This window comes from Acomys minous (assembly GCF_964271855.1).
Source record: "Acomys minous genome assembly, chromosome: 3".
Lineage (NCBI taxonomy): Eukaryota > Metazoa > Chordata > Mammalia > Rodentia > Muridae > Acomys > Acomys minous.
The window spans coordinates 131,789,881-131,795,626 of record NC_140485.1 but is presented as its reverse complement, the minus strand read 5'-3'; the positions used below and the strand labels follow the sequence as shown (position 1 = coordinate 131,795,626).

Below are 5,746 nucleotides of genomic sequence, written 5' to 3'. Positions count from 1 at the left end.
TTGAGTTCAAGACTGGCTTTTGGCACACATCTTTAATCCCCACACTCAGGGGTAGAGGCTGGTGGATCTCTGAGTTTGAGACCAGTCTGGTTTACCAAAAGAGCTTCCAGGTCAGCAAGCTTTATACTTTGAAACCCTGTCTCAAAGAAAGGGCCTGGTGGCATACATCTTTAATCCCAGCACTCAGGGAGGCAGAGGCAGGCTGTGAGTTTGAGGCCAGCCTGGTTTTCATAGCAAGTCCAGGATGGACAAACCTACACAGAGAAACCCTGCATTTATTTATTTATTTGTTTATTTACTGTGTATACAATGTTTTCCTGAATGTACATCTGTAAGCCAGAAGAGGGCACCAGATTTTATTATAGATGGTTATGAGCCACCACGTGGTTGCTGGGAATTGAACTTAGGACCTTTGGAAGAGCAGGCAGTGCTCTTACCCTCTGAGCCATCTCTCCAGCCCTGAAACCCTGTCTTAAAACAAACAAACAAGCAAACCAACCAACCAACCAACCAACCAACCAACCAACCACAAAACAACAAAGAACCCCACCAGGCTTGTTTTGTCTCCATAGCAAGTCTGAGGGCTGTCTGAGTGACATAAGACCCTGTCTTTAAACAAAAAACATTTCCATACAGGCTTGTGCATGAAGCCTTACACTGAAGCCAGCCTGAGGACTAGGAAGCAAACTCACAATCTTACACTGGCACCTGCCATGGGTTCCCATCTACCAAAACCAGAGTAGAAAGGCCTGGAACCTGCCACTGAGGAACTAACAGTGGAAACTCAACCCAAATGACAACAAAAACCATCGGTGAAAGGGACCGTCTTGAAGCTCAAAACACACAAATCTACACTGAGGGAAAAGGGAAGGGATCAAGGCCCAGCCTGAAGACTGCGAGTCTGTGGGGTGTTGTTCTAAACCAAAAAAACCTAAAGGCTTTCTGCTGGGAAGGGTAGCCCCTGCCTAACATTCCAGCACGCAGGAGGCAGAGGCAGGAGGATCCTTAGAGCCAGCTTAGGCGACACAGCAAGACCCCATCTAAAACAAGTCAATCAATTAGTCATTAAGTCAACTGATCAGTCTATCGATGGTATCACTTTTTGGTTTTGTTTTTGTTTTTTCGAGCCAGAGTTTCTCTGTGTAACAGCTCTAGCTGTCCTGGAACTCATTCTGTAGACCAGGCTGGCCCTGAACTCACAGAGATCCGCCTGCCTCTGCCTTGGAGTGCTGGGATTAAAGGCGTGCACCACCACTGCCCGGCTGATGGTATCACTTTTAGACAAATGCTTTCCATTTTCCATTCAGACAGTAATTCAAATGAGTATTTGAACCATGGTGCCAAGCCCCAAAACAGAAACCTTCCAAACATCCATGAGCAGGCAAAGACCAAGCCTGTGGTGGCTGTGCGTGCCACCTGCGGCTCTCCGGAAGAGTGTCAAGGGTTTAAGGTTACCCTCCATCACAGAGTGACCCACACAAAACATATCATCACCCCAGATTATCGGGTAAGTAAAATATGGTATATTCAAACAATACAATGCTTTCCAGCCATGAGCAAGAGGAATGAAATCCTGCTACAAACCACAAGATGAACCTCAAAAACACTGTGCTAAGTGAAGAAAGCCAGCAGTGAAAGGGGCCTAGGATAAGCACATTAATGGTTAGCAAACTAAGAGTTAGAAATTACTGTGAGCCAGGAAGTGGGAATAGAAATGATGCTGTCTAATGCGATTTCTGTTTAAAAAAAAAAATGATGCAGAAACTCTGGTGACAGAAGGCAGTGATGGATTCATTCTACTGAGCTGTACACCTAAGACTTAGGCTATTAATCCTATGTAACCACCCCCTGGAGTCACGGAAATTACCACTGTCAAAGTGACTTCGGATACTCGGGTGTCCAAACTGGAGGTCAGTCTGCTGCTTGGCCTCTTTGCAGCACTAGTAGTGCACCGTTACTCTGCAGGCCAGTCCTGGCTCCCTTGACCTCGCTCTTCTGGCTTCCTCTGACCTTCTTAGGGTCTGTGCTAGCTCTGCCCTGTATTTACAGGTTGACTTCTGTTTCATGTCTATAGTGCTGCCTAGTCATCTCAAGCTGCCTCTGGCAGTGAATGCCACTTGAAGAGTGACCGAGGGCTTGCAGACTCACAGCTGGTCAACAGGCACCTCAAACTTAAGAGGTCTAAAATACAACTTCCATCCAGCCCCAACCTTCCCCTTACAAACATGCTGGCACTCCATTTGACCCATCTTTGTTTATTTATTTTTCTTTTATTATTTATTTTTTTTGGCACAGTGTCTCCCTCTGTATCCAGGCTGGCCTGAAACTCACTGTTGTAGCCTTGGAACTCCAGGAAATCTTCCTGCATCAGCCTCATGAATGCTGGAATTACAAATGTGAGCTACCATGCTCTGTTTAAACAACAACAACAACAAGCAAACAAACAAACAACAAACAAACTGCTTTTTACTTTGTTTAAGGACTTGTAAAATCTGTATGTGTATGCCACACATGTGCAGGTGCACGTAGAGGCTAGAAGAGGGTGTCAGAGTCCCTAAAGCTGGAGTTACAGGCAGTTGTAGCTGTTGGGAACTGAACATGGGTCCTGTGGAAGAGCAGCCAGCACTCTTTATTGCTGAGCATCTTTCTAGCCACCTGGCTCTATTTTATCCATCTTTTTTTTTTTTTCCAGACAGGGTTTCTCTGTGTAGCCTTGGCTGTCCTAGACTCACTTTATAGACCAGGCTGGCCTCAAACTCACAGAGATCCTCCTGTCTCTGCCTCCTGAGTGCTGGGATTAAAGGCGTGCGCCACCACGCCCAGCCAAGATGCTCAAGCCTTTATATGGGGGAGGGGCTGTACTATTAGGAACTAACTTACATATATTCTTTCCTGTACTTTTGTTCAGTTGCTTTGCTGTTATTGTTGTTTTCAGCTTATTTTATGTGTATGGGGCTCTTTGCCTGTATATGTGTCCATGCACCATGTATGCATAGTGTCCAAGGAGTCCAGAAGACTGTGTCAGATCCCCTTGAACTAGTTACATACTGTTGTGAGCCACCAAGTATGTGTTGGGAATCCAACCCAAGTTCTCTGGATGAGCAAACAGTGCTCTGACATGCTGAGCCATCTCTCTAACCCCTGTTGCTTTTTATTTATTTTTTTGACAGGGTCTCATGCCTTTAACTTGCTGTGTAGCTAAGACAGGCCTCGGCCTTCTCCTCCTGCCCTCACCTCCTGAGTGCTGGGATTGCAGGCATGTATCGCTATGCTTGGATTCCTCTTATGGACTCTTAAGTTATCTTTGGCACCAACAGAAAGGGGGATCTGTGGTTTGAATATTATTCTATATAATTCGATTGTTGGCATCTTAATCCCCCAGATTATTTTTCATCCTGTTTTGGTGATGGAATCAAAGCCTTTCACATGCAAACGTTTTGCCATGGAGTTCCATCCCTAGCTCTTGTGGTTTTGAGACTTGAATTCAGCAGCAGCACAGGCCAGCCTTGAACTCGCCACTCTTCAGCCTTCCCCTCCTGAGTGCTGATGTTACAGGATTACAGCATTACACCTGGCTTCGGAGACACGCATCGATGGCAACTGGATTTGAGGCAAGGTTAAAAAGATGGGAAACTAGGATGCTGTGGGATGGAGGGCATAGGAAAGCAATCCTTACCCCTGGGTCTGGTCTACATTCTTGATGTGGGAGGCAGGACACTTTAGACATTACCGATAAAGCCTTGTAGAGACAACACATGGTTTTCTAAAGACACCACAAAGAAAGTTGCCGAAGATAGTAAATCAACTCTGCTTACATCAGGCTCAAAATTAGACCTGTAACCTCGAGTTTCCAACACTTCCCCTCGCTCCTAAATCTGGACAAGCCCCCTCATAAATCCATCTTACAACCTTGTTTACAAAAGAACATTCTTTAACCTTTAAATCTTGTAAGTTATACTCTCTGAATGGGAAAGAAAAATGTAGAAAGTGCAAGATTGTAGACTGAGCCATTGTGCAGGCCGTTAAGGTATGACTCTCCTGTACCCAAGAGTGTCTCTGAATGGTCACCTCTCTGCTTAAGATCTATTTTAAGAGCCTGGAGTGGTGGTGTGCACCTATAATCCCAGTGCTCAGGGAGGCAGAGGCAGGCGAATCTCTGTGAGTTCGAGGCCACTCTAGTCTACAAAGAGAGTTCAGGATAGCCAAGGCTACACAGAGAAACCCTGTCTCAAACAAACAAACAAACAAACAAACAAACAATCTATGCTAAGGCCAGGCATGGTGATACACACCCTTAGTCCCAGCACTTGAGAGACAAGGCAGGGAGATCTCTGAGAACTGGAGTCCAGCCTGGTCTACATAGTGAGTTGCAGGGTTGGCTAAAGTGGAAGTCTACGGTTCAATTATTGTGGGTCCTACTTGAGGGAACAAATTGGGACAGCATCAAGCTAAGTTTCTCTCCTGGACTAGGAGTTTTTTGTTTTTTTTGTTTGTTTGTTTGTTTTAAACCAGAGCACTTATTTTATGACTGATTGAAATCCTCAAGATGAACTGGATGCTGCAACAGCTGCCCTCTTGGGCTTAGGTGTTGTTCCTTCATGAAATCCATGTCTGAATCTTTGGTAGACAATTTTTAGATGTCTCATCCGCCCGGTCCTGGTTGTGTTTCGCCTCTGAGCCTTGGCACTCCAGTTATACTTTCTCTTGTGCTTGGCAGGGCAGCCACATTTGCCACAGGTCGACTTCCGAAGGTGGTAAGCCTCAGAGCCACAGTGGCGGCACAGAGAGGCACAACGTGTGCGTCTTATCGAGATGCTTTCCAAAGGATGACGTCCCTTTCATCAGCTTGCTGGACTAGGAGTTTTGATAGTTAATGTCTTCTCAGTCAAGTCCATTCCTGTCAGAGAGTAGGAGGCAAAGACCAAGATCTCTGAGGTAGAGGAAAAGATGAAGGTTGAAGGACCGCTGTGCTCGATGACAAGCCCTTGAGACGGTGAAGCAGGAAAAGGCTCCCGGTAACCTGAACTTAATCCCAGGGATCCACACAGTGAGTCCCACAACTTATCCTCTGATCAGCACAGGTGCTTACACACACACACACACACACACACACACACACACACACACACTCTCACATACAAGCTCACTCATACTCACATGCACAAAATTAATAACAATATAATGATGTAATTTTTAAAGATTGATTGATTTATTTTACATATATGAGTGTTCCAGAAGAGGGCATTATATTCCATTACAGAGGGTTGTGAGTCACCACGTGGTTGCTGGGAATTGAACTTAGGACCTCTGGAAGAGCAGCCAGTGCTCTTAACCACTGAGCCATCTCTCCAGCCCTGAAATAGTGTAATTTTTAAAAGTGAAGAAGGAAATGATATGTTTCTGTGTGTCCAAGCCAAAAGACAACCTTGGTTACCTTTCCTCATGTGCAGCCCACCTTGGTTTATTTTGCTTTTGTTTTTTGTTTTTTGTTTTTTGTTTTGTTTTTTTCAAGACAGGCTTTCTCAGTATAGCCTTGGCTGTCCTGGACTCATTTTCCAGACCAGGCTGGCCTTGAACTCACAGAGATCCACCTGCCTTTGCCTCCTGAGTGCTAGGACTAAAGGCGAGAACCACCAGGCCCAGCCTTTTTTTTTTTTTTTTCCTTTTGTTTTTGTTTTTGAAACAGAACCTCTTACTAGGAATTCTCCAAATAGGTTACATTTGTTCTGAGAATTACAAACCGGAG

The 5,746-nt window shown here is 45.2% G+C and overlaps 1 pseudogene across 1 annotated transcript; it reads right to left on the bottom strand.

Moving 5' to 3' along the window:
• Positions 1-4,541: 4,541 nt before the first annotated feature.
• Positions 4,542-4,842, bottom strand: LOC311593842 (large ribosomal subunit protein eL37-like; annotated as a pseudogene). The gene has a single exon. The product of its transcript is annotated as a large ribosomal subunit protein eL37-like (transcript).
• Positions 4,843-5,746: the final 904 nt, after the last annotated feature.